The 15526-nt window shown below is 39.7% G+C and overlaps 1 long non-coding RNA gene across 1 annotated transcript in view; it reads left to right on the forward strand.

The window, feature by feature from the left end:
* LOC117085994 overlaps positions 1-12501 on the forward strand; it is a 72098-nt gene extending 59597 nt beyond the window's left edge. The window contains exons 3-4 of the long non-coding RNA XR_004438166.1: positions 9916-9991; positions 12437-12501. This is a non-coding gene — a long non-coding RNA (uncharacterized LOC117085994). The remainder of the gene's footprint in view (positions 1-9915; positions 9992-12436) is intronic.
* Positions 12502-15526: the final 3025 nt, after the last annotated feature.

Here is a 15526-nt window from a genome sequence, read left to right on the forward strand (position 1 = left end):
TGGAATTTAATATTAGATGTGGAATGTGATGGAAAGCACTTAAGACACTCCAACATTTGGGGCCTGACTAGCTAGTAGACTGGAGTTGCCACTTTGTAAGAAAGGGCAGGTTTGGTGGGAAGGGCATAGCTCAAATAAATAAATAGTTATTTTTTTGATGTTAAGTTTGAGATTCTATTAGATATCCAAGTGAAGAGTTTCAGTATCCAGTTGGGTATATAAATCTGGAGCCTGGGGGAGAGACAGGGGCTGAAGATGCAAATTTGGGGGACCTCAGTAGATAGTATTTAAAGCCATAAGGTTGGATGACATTTTCAGAGAATAAATGGCAAAGATAGCTGAAGAGATTTCAAAGAGCTAGCTAAGGGCCTGAAACTCACCTTCATGGAAGAATTAGCTCAGTGATATTGAGATGATGTGACAATGAACCAAGAGCAAAAATCTTTAAAGACTGATGAAGAGTGATCTGGGAGTCCTTGGTGACTGCAACAGGGATGCGTGCATGGTGGGTAGAATTCACAAAAGCATGAGATTTGAAGGAGTTGAGAGGTTTAGGGAAGAGGTGAAAGCATGTCCTGGAAGTGGCAAGGAAGGGCATAGAGAATAGCTATGACTTCTGTGCCCAGTTTTAGGAGACAAAAAGAGTCACCACCTGAGGGAACTGTAGGGAAAGTAGTGTCCCCAGGGGAAAGCCAGGTTAGAGTTCCAGCAAGATGAGATTGAGGCTATGGGGGATTTTTGTTGATGACAGATGTGAGTTCCAGAGGGAACAGAGAGGGGGACCCTGCTGACAGGAGGAAGAAAGATCAGGCCAGATTATTACAGGATTAACAGAGCCACATGGGGCTGAATGTTAGAGAGAAGAGACCTGATCTGGCCTTCTTGAAGCTACTGAAGTAAATAGGGATGGAGAAAACGAAGGGATTAACTCTGGTAGATTCTTGGGTTGACAAAGGTGAAAAGGCTGTGAGTCACTGCAGAGGGAAGTCAGGGCTTGTGCCTATAGCAGACAGAGCTTTGTGGGCTCACGGTTCAGTCATTGTGATGATGGTTTGAAGCTAATGCACACACGATGGCACCAGGGGCCTGGCCTCTAGTGGCCTTCACATAGTCAATTCATACAATGGGGACTCAGTTAGTAATGGCAGAGGGAAGTTCTTCATGGCCTTCCATCCACATGGACAAAGTAGTTTCTTCCATCAGAAAGGATAAGGTGACAGACGTTTTCCTTGGTGTTCTCTAATCCATCACTCTTGAGACCACACACATCCCTCTACATAAATGGAAGGGAGGATCAGATTGATTTCTCTTTAGTAAGAAAATCAGTGATTCACAAACTACCTGATTGAGGCTAACTTTAAGTTTAAAAAATATACTTAAGATTATTTGCTTTGTTGGCTTGGAATTTGAGTCACAGTACTTCTGAGGTGGCTTAGTAAGACTTTCGTTAAGAGGGAGATCACTTTTTATGGAAAACATTCACCTGGATTATTATTATTATTATTATTATTATTATTATTATTTAGAGATGGGGTCTCACCACAGTGCCCAGGCTGGAGTGCAGTGGTTGTTCACAGGCACGATTATAGCTTACTGTAGCTTCGAACTCCTGTCTTCAAGGGACAACCCTGCCTCAACCTCCTGAAGAGCTGAGATGACAGGCACCTGCCACCATGCCCAGCTTACCTGGTTTTTTAGAATAGAGCCTCTCTTAGGGCCCAGCCTTGAAGTGTGTCTCCTAATGCAGGAACACTGTTGCCGAATGTCCTCCCTGCAGGGCACTGATGCTGATAGAATCATCTCTGGTTTTTCCATTACTTCTGCAAAGAAAATGTTAGTGATGAATTGAGGAATTTAAGGCTGTGAACACTTTATTTTTTTTCAGGGAAAGTGACATTTAGGAGGGGAAAAAAAGGAAAGCACTTGAGGGTAAAGGGAGAATGAGTAGCACTTCTCTCCCTCTTTCCAAATCAGAAACAGCTTCAATCTTCTTTTTCCCTCATGAGTCAGAAAAATAAAGTGATACAAAATCCAGTCTATTCTTATGCCTTGAGGCATGACTGCAACTAAACCATTAGGGGATGCAAATGGAATCCTCTCTGACAAAAATTCAGTGTCTAGCACACTGTTTGGGCCACACACAAAAACCACCCATTCGTAAATGGGCTTTTCCTCTGAACATTGGTGGGCAGGCTCTGCGTAAGCATGGAGGAAAGTTTGACTTTTAGGCCTATGTGTGGAAAGTAAAGTAATACTCTATCTAACATTTTCCTTAAAGTTAACAGATAATAGACTGAGATGGAAATCAGTTTTAGTCACTGAATTTAAAAAATGAGACATTTCATTAACTTGAGGGCTTTTGAAAAGCAGCACTATTGTTGGGGAGTAGATCATTTGTTTCTAATCTTACTGTTCTGGAGCCTGGGATTCAACTGTGTTCAGGTAGATTTTGCCTGCATGCATGCAAATGATAGATAGGATTGAGGCATTCATTTACTCTAAGCTCCTATGACTGCTTAAAAACTACCACGGCAGTCCATCCAAGAAATGAAAAACAGAATTACCATATGACCCAACAATTCCAATCCTGGGTGTATACTCAGGAGAAGAGAAATCAGGGTCTAAGAGATATTTGTGAATTTGTACACTCATAATCATAGAAGTATCATTTGCAAGAGCCAAAACGTAGAATCAACACCAGTATCCACTGAGAGCGATTGGATAAATAAAATGTGATACATGCATATAATGAAATATTATTTAGCCAGGAAAAGGAATGAAATTCTGATACATGCTACAACATGGATGAACCTTAATGACATTAGGATAAGTGAAATAAGCCAGTCACGGAAGGACAAATACTCTGTGATTCCACTTATATGAAGTACCTAGAGAGTCAAATTCATCAAGATAGAAAGTAGAATGGTGGCTTGCTGGAGGGGGGGTGGGGGGAAGGAAATGAGGACTTAGTGTTTAATGGGTATAGAGTTTCAGTTTAGAATGATGAAAAAGGTTGGAGATGGTTAGTGGTGGTGGAAGAGCAATGTGAATGTACTTAACAACACTGAACTGTACAGTTAAAAATGGTTAAGATGTTATAGTAAATTTTCTTAGGTGTATTTTGCCACAATTTTTTAAAAGCGAATGGATAGGCATTTTACATAAATAAATTCATGCAATATGTGACTGGTTTTTTTACTTACCATAATGTTTTCAAGATTAGGCCAGGCACAGTGGCTCACACCTGTAATCCCAGCACTGTAGGAGGCCGAGGCAGGTGGATCCCTAGAGGTCAGAAGTTCGAGACCAGCCTGGCCAACTTGGTGAAAGCCTGTCTCTACAAAAACAGAAAAGTTAGCTGGGCAGGGTAGGGCATGTCTGTAGTCCCAGCTACTTGGGAGGCTGAGGCAGGAGAATTGCTTGAACCCAGGAGGCGGAGGTTGCAGTGAGCCGAGATCACACCACTGCACTCCAGCCTGGTGACAGAGACTCTGTCTCAAAAAAAAAAAAAAAAAAAAAGTTATTCATGTTGTAGTATGTGTTAGAATTTCCTTCCTTTTTAAGGCTAAATAATTTTCCATTTTACAGATATATTACATTTTTCCAGGAGCTGGAGAAAGGAGCGAATGGAGACTGTTAATGAATAAGTTTTCTTTCTTTCTTTTCTCTTTTTTAAAATTGAGATAGGGTCTCACTCTGTCACCCAGGCTAGAGTGCAGTGAACACAGCTTACTGCAGCCTCAACCTCCTGGATTAAGCAATTCTCCCACCTCAGTCTCTTGAGTAGATGGGACCACAGGAATGCACCAACACGCCTGGCTAATTTTTTAACTTTTTGTAGAAACGGGGTTCTACTACATTGCCTAGGCTGGTCTTGAACTCCTGAGCTCAAGTGACCCTCCCACCTTGGCCTCCCAAAGTCCTAGGATTATAGGTGTGAGCCACTGTACCCCTCCCGGGTTTTCTTTATGGAGTGATGAAAATGTTCTTAAATTAGAGTGTTGTGACAGTTTTATAATTCTGAATATACAAAAACCCACTGAATTGTACACTTTACAAGTGCACATTTTATGGTCTATGAATTATCTCAATAAAGCTGTTATTTACAAACTGGAAAAACCCCCACCAACTAATGACATCTTAGATTAATTAACAAAAGTACAGTGTCCATAACAAATGTAGTGAAAAGTCACCCATTTAGAGCCAGAAGGCCTGCATTCTAGTATTGACTCTGGCACTTAATAATGTGACTTTGGTCAAGTATGAATTTCTGTAAACCTCATATTTATAATCAGTAGATGGCATGGAGAGATTCAGCTCTTTTAGCTCTTTGTCTCACACATCTTGTGCTTTGCCATGTTACCAGCTGCCTCTAAATAGGTAAGCAACAGCTGCAGGTGAATCTGGAACAGATGTCAAGCTGGAATTTCATTCCAGCAATTACTATCTTCACAAAGTCTTTTTCTGTTAAGAAGCTTTTTAGCCTACCCTCCTTTACATTGATATAATGAAAGTTAAGCAGGCCTCAATTGTGCTGCAGTCAGTTACTAAAGGGACATAAATGTCCCAGTCTACACTGGAAGGGAAGGACAGGATTTCTGTATATGCATGTCTAAGAAAAATGCAAAATTGCTTGCAAAATGTTGCTGTTTTGCACATATTGACTTTTGTAGAAATTGTCTCCTTTGCCTCATCCCAATCATCTATGTTTTGAAATATTTAACTAAAGGGTTCCTGTATTAGTCTGTTCTCATGCTGCTACTAAAGACATATCTGAGACTGAGTAATATGTAAAAGAAAGAGGTTTAATTGACAGTTCCACATGGCTGGAGAGGCCTCACAATCATGGTGGAATGTGAATGAGGAGCAAAGTCACACATTACATGGTGGCAGGCAAGAAGAGCATATTCAGGGGAACTCCCCTTTATAAAACCATCAGATCTTGTGAGACTTATTCACTAATGAGAGCAGCAAGAGAAACACCTGTCCCCATGATTCAGTTGTCTCCCACCAGGTCCCTTCCATGACATGTGGGAATTATGGGAGCTATGATTTGAGATTTGGGTGGAGACACAGCCAAACCATGTCATTCCACTCCAGCCCTTCCCAAATGTCTTGTCTTCACATTTCAAAACCAAACATGCCTTCCCAACCGTCCCTCAAAGTCTTAATTCATTTCAGCATTAACCAAAAGACCACAGTTCAAAGTCTCATCTGAGACAAGACAAGTCCCTTCTGCCCATAAGCCTGTAAAATCAAAAGCAAGTTGGCTACCTCCTAGATACAATGGGGGTACAGGCATTAGGTAAATACACCCATTCCAAATGGGGGAAATTGGCCAAAACAAAGGGGCTACAGGACCCACGCAAGTCTGAAATCCAGGAGGAGAGTCAAATCTTAAAGCTCTAAAATCATCTTCTTTGACTACATGTCTCACATTGAGGTCATGCTGATGCAAGGTGTGGGTTCCTGTGGTCTTGGGTAGCTCCACCCCTGTGGCTTTGCAGGGTACCCCTCCTGGCTGCTTTCACAGGCTGTCATTGAGTGTCTGTGGCTTTTCCAGGTGCATGGTGTGAGCTGTTGGTGGATCTACCATTCTGGGGTCTGGAGGATGATGGCCTTCTTCTCACAGCTCCCCTAGGCAGTGCCCCAGTGGGGACTCTGTGTGGGGACTTCAACCCCACATTTTCCTTCCACACTGCTCTAGCAGAGGTTCTCCATAAGGGCCCTACTACTGCAGCAAACTCCTGCCTGTGCATTTCCATACATTTTCTGAAATCTAGGCAGAGGTTCCCCAAACTCAATTCTTGGCTTCTGTGTACTTGCAGGCTCAATACCACATGGAAGCAGCCAAGGCTTGGAGCTTGCACCCTCTGAAGCAATGGCCTAAGCTCTGTGTTGGCCCCTTTTAGCCATGGCTGGGATGCAGAGACAGCATAAAGCAGCAAGGCCCTGGGCCCAGTCCAGGAAACCATTTCCTCCTCCTAGGCCTGCAGGCTTGTGATGGAAGGGACTGTTGTGAAGACCTCTGACATGCCCTGGAGACATTTTCCCCATTGTCTTTGTGATTAATGTTTGGCTCCTCATTACTTATGCAAATCTCTGCAGTGACTTGAATTTCTGCTCAGAAAATGGGTTTTTCTTTTCTATCACATTGTCAGACAGCAAATTTTCTGAACTTTTATGCTCTGCTTCCCTTTTAAACATAAGTTCCAATTTTAAACCATATCTTTGTGAATACATAAAACTGAATGCTTTTAACAGCACCCAAATCACATCTTGAATGCTTTGCTGCTTAGAAATTTCTTCCACAAGATACCCTTATTCATCTCTCTCAAGTTCAAAGTTCCACAGATCTCTAGGGCACAGGCAAAATGCTGCCAGTCACTTTGCTAAAGCAAAACAATAATCGCCTTTGCTCCAGTTCCCAACAAGTTCCTCATCTCATCTGAGACCACCTCAGCCAGGACCTTATTGTCCACATCACTGTCAGCATTTTGGTCAAAGCCATTCGACAAGTCTCTAGGAAGCTCCAAGCCTTCCCATGTCTTCCTGTCTTCTTCTGAGCTTTCCGAGTCTCTAGGAAGTTCCAAACTTTCCCACATTTTCCTCTCTTCTTCTGAGTCCTCCAAACTGTTCCAACCTCTGTCTGTTACCCAGTTCCAAAGTTGCTTGTATCTTTATAGCAGCATTCCCCTGCCTGGTACCATTTTATCATATTAGTCTGTTCTCACACTGCTAATAAAGACATACCCAAGACTGGGTAATTTATAAAGGAAAGAGATTTAATTGATTCAGTTCCACATGGTTGTGGAGGCCTCACAATCCTGGCTGAAGGCAAATGAGGAGCAAAGTTACATCTTACATGTGGCAGGCAAGAGAGAGCATGAACAGGAGAACTGCCCTTTATAAAATAATCAGATCTCATGAGACTTATTTACTACCAGGAGAACAGCACAGGAAAGCTCCACGCCCATGATTCAATTACCTCCCACTGGGGTCCCTCCCATGACATGTGGGATTTATAGGAGCTACAGTTCGAGATCTGGTGTGGAGACACAGCCAAACCATATCAGTTCCCTATCTGTTCCCCTTGATTTTGGAGTTTTTGCAGTTTATTTCTGATGTCACACCAGGTTTAGAGGAATGGTGTGTGACCTTTCTTTCTGGCCATCTCTTTCTGGTCATCCTCTTGATCGCTATAGACCCAAGGAGACTTAGGCTTTAAGTTTCTGTCATTTCCTTTGCCCCACCTTGAAGCCACTCTTCAAAGACAGAAAAGTGCCACTGTCAATTCTCTAATTTCCTCACCAACATTTCCATATTATTGAGAGCTATTATTAGAAAAAATGGATCAGTGAAAGAATAAGTGTCTACTCTCTGAATTCTTTAGGGGTAGTGTAAGTGCATTTCTAGTTTGTTTCACTCAGGAGAAACTCAGAGAATGTGTGCAGATGATAGGCCTGCATGAAGCATCTCGATTGAAGAGACAACTTCATACGCAGTCACAAGGTAAGATCAAGCTACTCACCCATGCCAAAGAGCCAGAGATTCACTAACTAATTAAACTGTCAATTGAAGATGAGGGATATTATACTTACATTTGAAAACACTGAATTGTTAAGAAATGTAGAGGTCCCAGTACAGTAGAAGGTAGTTGAGTAAAGGAATAGTTGATGTTCAGTGAGAAGGTTCATCTTTCACGTTTGAGGAATTTACTGATAGCAAAAAAAGGAACACTCTGGAGAGGACAGATTGGAAGTTTTAGGCCTTTTAATGTGAGAAACTTTAAGTGTGTTGAGTTGCTGACACCTCAGACTTTCTGGAGCCAGAACCTCAAAATAGTTAGTTCTTTATGAAAACTCCTTAAAATACAATTTTGAAAAATCCTGTCCATTTAGGTGTATTTGTAGAGGTGAATAATATTTCAATGCATGTATAAAAGCCAAATGCTTGGCCTATGACCTCACTGGAGGTGGGTGTTCTCATGTATCATCCAAAGAAAAATATATTGCTTAAAAAAGGCATCTTTCATTTTAAGGCTCTCTGGAAAAGTTTAAAATAGAGAAATATTATTTTCCTTAGAAAGGCTGATAAATAATTCACTCCAGCTATAAATCTCAATAAAAAAAACCTTTCTTCTTTTTCAGTGAGTCTCAGTCCTCTGTCTGTAATGGAATATAGTTGTTCTTTGGCTATCCCATATCTAATTACAATGCATTCTGGAAGTGGCCTCTGATTTTTTTCCTTTCTCCTTCTTAATCATTGTGGTTCTGGTGGATTTTTTTTCCCACTCTTGACTTTAAGGGTAGACATGTGACCTAAGTCTGGCCAATCAAAACACCTCTAGGGATGGAGATTGGTTAAGGATGGGCACATGACCCTGTGAGGCAAATTGGAGACAACAAGGTTAACTTCAGGACATTGGCATCAGCAAGCACATTTTTAAAAGTTAGCATTAAAGGTAAGTAGGGCATAATATTGCTTTGAAATGTGGGACATATACCTCAGAGTTATCCCACCCTAGGGGCAACAAAAGTGGGTATTTACACCGTGACTCCCATCATTCATTGGGTATAAATACCCAGTTTCCTCACTCCTAGGGTGGGATAATCTGAGGCATGAGGGTTACTGGTCATAGCCGTGGTGGTGAAGTCATTAATTCCCCTATATTTTGGGCTCAGGTGGTCAGAGAAAGCCCTCAGGCAAAGAAATGCATTTGGAAGTTGGTCTTGCATGTACCAAAATAGTAAGGGCAAAGGGGATATGGGTGGGGCATTGACAGCATCTGCTACAGTAAATAATGACCTTCAGACAATATATCTTTTTCCATTTTATAGTAAACACTTAGTAAATGTTAGTTATTATAGTATTTATTCATTCTACAAACATCTGTTGTACTATGTGCTAGGATACATTCACTGTGCTAAATGCTGGGAGTAAAACAATAAACAAGACAGAGATAATCCCATCCTTTAAGAAACTGGCAATGTATAGCAGATACAAGCAAGTAGGCAAGAAATTATGTGTTAAGGATAGGGAAATAACGGGGTGCAGGGAGAACACACATGAAAGGATCTGAACCCAGGACACATTTTTAAAGCACCATCTCAGGTGCCAGTAGCTTCTACTGCAAGAGCAGGAAAAAAAAGAGAGAAAAAAATAAATGGATGACAGAGGTGGAAGTGGAGCTGAGATTTTATTGTACATCCTTTTGTATTGCTGAACTTCATGCTACGTGTATATTTTACTAAACAAAAAATAATTTTTAAAAAAGAAAAATTATTCTAATGAGTACCAACATGAATAAAATGACCAACTGTCATAGTAACTTAAGCAACTGCCTGTGACGGGTGGCTAAGGAGATTTGGGAACACAAGTCTAATTTAGGTGATGTGAGTATAAGTCACAAAGAGGCATGGCTGGAATTCAATAGCATCTGGAAAGTTTAAGGCTGACATAATGCATCCTGGCTGGTCTGAGGAAAAGGTGGCAGTACCATCAAGGGTGTGGCAGCAGGAAGTGCAGAGCAGAGGGTCAGAGATTAAGTGTCTGTCATTATGTTTCCAGAACAGTTGGGGAAAGGTCTGCAGAAACCAGCCCTTACATGCACTGAGTCCTCCTGACAGGGATTTGGAGGACAACAGACAATTGTTAAATTCAATCAATTCTTTCTGAAATGAAAACATCACTCCATCACAAGTCAATAACACTGACCATCCCTGGCTTTGCACTCAGTAAATAACCCTTTGATATGATCTGGTGTTCCATGTGGATAATCCTACAGAGGCAGTGTAGTCCCTCCTAGTGAACTTTTTGACCCCTTTGATAGTTACACATTTCTTAAATGAACACACTGGCTCCTCTCTACTTGGTTAGTACAACTTGGGGACCCTATACCTGATTATTTCCTAGGAGTAAGCTGACGAAAATAATATTTCTGAGCCTGCAGAGGCAAGCACAGGACTTGAAGTACACTGACCCCACCAAGGTAGGTACCCTATAGGACCCTAAGTCACGTTTATTTTGTATTTCACTGTAACTACAAGTACTTAACCAGAATTTTGAAGGTCTGCATTGTTGTTACGAAGTATCGCATTCAACTCAGGGCCATCCCATTGGTCAAATCAAAGGTTCCTGTTCCTATTGGCAAAATCCATGTATTCATCTCAGAATTTAACAAATGTTAACATTTTACTATATCTGCATCAGACATATATTTGCAGAAACAAAAGTGTGCTATAGTGATCTTTTTTGTTTGTACTGACCTTTGTACATTTCCATGATTTCATGCTCCTTCCACCCTCCTTCCCTTCCAAAAATTACATCATCTGAAGTTAATATGTATTGTTTTTATCCATGTCTTTACATTTACAATATTATATGGTTTTGTAAATGTTTAAGCTTTAGGTTAATGATATTTTATCTCCATTATTCTATGACTTCTCTGGTTATTTACTCAATATTGTTTCGTAGACTTACTTGTATAGCTATACATGGTCGAGCTTACATTTAAAATTTTAATATGCATGCTCTGCTATAAGGTTTTCCCGTTATTTCAAGCCATTCACTGTCTCTGTATTCCTCCACAATAAGACAAAGGCCTTAGCCTGCTCTGACCTCACACTGAAAGTTCTTCTGCTATCTTTCTCGTTATTGTTGTCTAGAATTTAATTCCAAATTATTTTAATACACAGCTTTTATGATTAATTTCACCAATTTATGTGTTCATTGTTGTATATCTTTCTGGATCTTTTTTCTTCATAGTTGTTGAATTACCTCCTTTCATAATTGTTTCAAATAAGCCTGAAGTTTCAGTGTCCTCTTGACTGGAAATCCACACCACATTTTTCATAAAATCGGATTATATTATAAATGCAATGTCAAAACTTGCTCTTTTTGCTTAATGATAAATATAGATCCATATATTTATTTCTAACACCCACCTAGTTTCATGATTTAATTCACTGATTCTCTATTGATGAATATTTAAATTGTTTCCAAATATTTTCTGAGAAAAATAATGTTACAGTGAATAGCCTTGAAAACATAGGTCTTTGTCCATTCGACTGGTTCCTGTCTGGTTAAGTTCCTGGTCGTGGCATTTCAGAGTCAAACCCACATACATTTCAAATTTTGATACACATTGCTAAGCTGTCCTCAGAGAGATTGCTATACCTGCACAAACTTTTGTGTTTTCCTGCTTTCCCAACTTCATTCATTATGGTTTATCAATCTTTTAAAAATTTTGGGCCGGGCACGGTGGCTCATGCCTGTAATCCCAGCACTTTGGGAGGCCGAGGCGGGCGGATCACAAGGTCAAGAGGTCGAGACCATTCTGGCTAACACGGTGAAACCCCGTCTCTACTAAAAATACAAAAAAAAAAAAAAAAAAAAAAATTAGCCAGGCATGGTGGCGGGCGCCTGTAGTCCCAGCTGCTGAGGCAGGAGGATGGTGTGAACCCAGAAGGCCGATCTTGCAGTGAGCCGAGATAGTGCCACTGCACTCCAGCCTGGGTGACAGAGCAAGACTCCGTCTCAAAAAAAAAAAAAAAAAAAGAAAGAAAAAAAAAATTTTGACCAACTTTTCTTTGATTATTAGTGAGGTTGAGAGGCCACACAGGCCTCCTCTCTGTTCACAGAACACACTTGGATCCATTTCACTTTGGGTTCTTTGTAAATGCTCTCCATTCTGCCAAGAATATGTCCACTTCTTACTGGACTTTCCTCTTAAACATCCCTCAGAGAAACCTTGCCTGGTTCCCCAACTAGTTTAAGTATTCCTGTTCCCACTTCTCAGAGCACCTGCCACTTCTTAACATGCAATCTAGTTGTAGGCATAATAATCTGTGTGTTCATTTATCTCACGCCTGCTTCTTTTGCATGACAGTGAGGCCCATGTGGGTAGGAACCTTGCCTCTCTCATTCAAAAAGATATTAACACTGGAACAGGTGCTCCATCAATCCCATTTGGAGAATGAATGAATAAAGTGTGATGCAGCCATTTGGCTGGTCACAGAATATTTTTACAACATGTTAAGAAAGTATTCAAACAGCTCCAGTTTTTATTACCAAACGTTTGCACATCTAACCTGCTTCTGAAACAGCAACCACAATAAATAAACAACAGGCTCTTTCAATTCCCAGTGCTGACATAATTTTCTCTTTTCCCCGACATGCTGCTGACATACAATTCAACAATAAACACTTGTCAAAAACCTAGTATATGCTGGGCATTGAGAACACAGGCTGAACAAGATGTCATCCTTGTCGTTAAGAAGCTCTTCACCTAGTGCAGAGAAAAAGCCTTATAAACAAGTTCAGTAAAACATGCTGCTGAAGATGGTGGAGGGAGGGTACAGAGGGGATACAAAGATTCCAATCTGGGGGAAATGGCTTTCACCTGTCTTGGATGACCAATAAGTCTTTTTCCCAGCAGAGAGAATGACAGGAGTAAAGGCATGGAAGTTCATGGATAGGTTGGAACAGACACCACAATGAGAAAGAAGACTGAAGAGGTTAAGTAGCAGACCCAACCTTGAAGAGCCAAGTGGGCATGATGACCAGTTTAGACTTTCTTCTCTAGGCAGTGGTGGCCCATATTCCAGCAGAAAGATGATAAGATAAATTAATGATTTTTAAAAGGCATTGGAAATGTTTTGCTTAATGTAAAAGCCTAGCAGATACCTGTCTTCTTCAAACATTTTCAATGCAATCTTAGAAAAATTTATTTCGGATTTTACCATATTGGTCATGAAGAATTCCATTCAATGCCCTTCATTATGTTTATTGAGCACTTATTATGTCTAAATCATTAGAGAAAGGTTTAGAAAAATTCTAGTTTGAGGACTGTTCACACTTTGAGGGAATTGGGTTCTGGACTCTGAAAGACTGAAAGCTCAGTCAACACTCAGGGTTTGGAAGAGTTTAAGGGGGAATAAACTCTGATGTCTTAAGGAGTATTATTGATGCTGCATTTATGACTTCAGTCGACTTTTTGTGCTCCCCAGGATTTGACCTGGATTAAAATTCCAATTCTGTCATTTAGAAACTGTATAACCTTCATCAAGTTACTTAGCCCCTTTCAGCTTCAGGTTTCTCATCTGTAAAATGAGAACAGTTTACCTACTTCATAGTATTTACTGGGAGCCTAAAAATCATATCTGTAAAGCACTCACTGTATATTAGGCACTTTATAAATGCTGACTATAATTATTGTTTTATACAGAAATGCAAATGAGATTTCAAACCAAATTTGAGAACATTGCCTATTTATAAATTGAGGACTATTCATAACCAATACCTCAGTACAACTTTTTATCATTGTTAAAAAACATTAATAGACAAAAAACTGTTTAATGTGGAGCAGACAGTAAACAGCTCTTAAATCTTTCAGCCTTTTAATACAAAGGGTAGTCTTTAATGACTAGTAACTTAGAGGTGATAAATTTATACTGTATGTAATTATGTAACAGTGTAATATATTCACAGAGAAATTGAATATTTGTTTCCCTGCTCTAAGACAGCAAAAAAGAAAAGAGCCTTTATTCTTACAATTATTGCAATTCTGTAATGTACTTTGTTGTTTCAAGTTTGGAAAGATAAGGGTATCTAACATTACTCTGAAATATAACACAAACAAGCAAACATGGTAAGGTAATTTTAGATTGCTGGCTCTCACAGGGACGATTTTCTTCCTACACTGAATCACAGCTGGCTTCTTACCTTTCTCGTGTGTTAGGGTGGCCATGCACTTAGTCTGCAACCTTAAGTTTCTGCACTTAGTCTGCAACCTTAAGAAAAGCAAAAAATCTATCTTACAGGATTTTGTGAGGATTAAAGGAGAAATCCATTTTAAGTACTACCGCAGTGCCTGACCCATAGAGACCTTCACTAAATATTAGCTATTATTTATTGTAACATAGATTAAAAGCAGCTACATTGTATAAGCTAGCATTTTGATTCCATCTTATGCTGGGAAGCGATTGTACCTAATTGTCTTACTGCATCCAACCCATCCATCTAAGCCACCATCATTGCTTGTCTGGACTAGTGCCAGTACCTCCTGACTGGCTTCCTTATTCACTTTTGCTCTTCCTATCCATTCTTTACACAGAAGCTAAAGTTATCCTGTTGAAAATAAATCAACATAGTTTTGGGAGGGGGCAATTGGAATAAAATTATTCTGAGGTGCTTCTACTTTTTGGAAGACAAGTTAATATATTCATCAACTTTTTCAAGTTATTACTCATTGTAAAATTTCAAGGATTACCTCTAAAAGAATAAAAACAAATAATAAAATGAGAAAACAAAGAAACAGAAAAAAATTAAGTCCAATTTTTTAAAAGTCAAAAAATAAACCCAAAGAAAGCCAGTGTCTCTATACTAATATCAGAAAATAGACTTCATTGTAAAAATCATTATTAAGAATAAGGAATATCATAATATAATGATCAAAGTTTGCTTCTGAATAAATGAAAGGAAGATGTAACAATTTTTAAGTCACATGCCTCTAATAATAAATTTGCCCCAACATATATACAGAAAAATGTATGGAACTACAGGAGAAATGGATGAATATATAATTAAAATGGGAGATTTCAACACCTCTCTCCTGATGACTGATGGGCGAAATGATGAAAAGTTAGTAAACATAAATAAGATTTGAGGTCAACTAACTTTATTTAATAAACACGCCCTGAAGTCTGAATTCCAAAATTAGTTTACCCTCTTCAACACAAGATTCCTTCATCATTGGCTGCTCATGAAGTTAAAAGTTACCAAGAGAGGCAAGTGCAATGCCAACATTGGATGACTACAGCAGCTACACACTTCAGGACTTAGAAAGACTATTCTGGGTCTAGAAATACCATTTGACCCAGTGATCCCATTACTGGGTATATACCCAGAGGATTATAAATCATGCTACTATAAAGACACATGCACATGTATGTTTATTGCGGCACTATTCGCAATAGCAAAGAGTTGGAACCAACCCAAATGTCCATCAGTGACAGATGGGATTAAGAAAATGTGGCACATATACACCATAGAATGCTATGCAACCACAAAAAAGGATGAGTTCATAACCTTTGCAGGGACATGGATGAAGCTGGAAATCATCATTCTAAGAAAACTATCACAAGGACAGAAAACCAAACACCGCATGTTCTCACTCATAGGTAGGAATTGAACAATGAGAACACATGGACACCGGGTGGAGAACATCACATACCAGGGTCTGTTGGGGGGTGGGAACCTGGGGGAGGGATAGCATCGAGAGAAATTCCTAGTATAAATATACGAGTTGATGGGTGCAGCAAACCAACATGGCACATGTATACCTATGTATCACACCTGCACGTTGTGCACATATAGCCTAAAACTTAAAGTATAATTAAAAAAAGAAAAAAAAGAAAGAAACACTGTTCTGGGTCTGCAGTCAGTGCACCCCATTGACTTAGAAATGCCAGGAGACTTTTCCCATTGTAATCATCTGGGAATTATCTTAGGCTTTTCCACTACC

Source organism: Trachypithecus francoisi, unplaced genomic scaffold, assembly GCF_009764315.1.
Source record: "Trachypithecus francoisi isolate TF-2019V2 unplaced genomic scaffold, Tfra_2.0 Lachesis_group1, whole genome shotgun sequence".
Lineage (NCBI taxonomy): Eukaryota > Metazoa > Chordata > Mammalia > Primates > Cercopithecidae > Trachypithecus > Trachypithecus francoisi.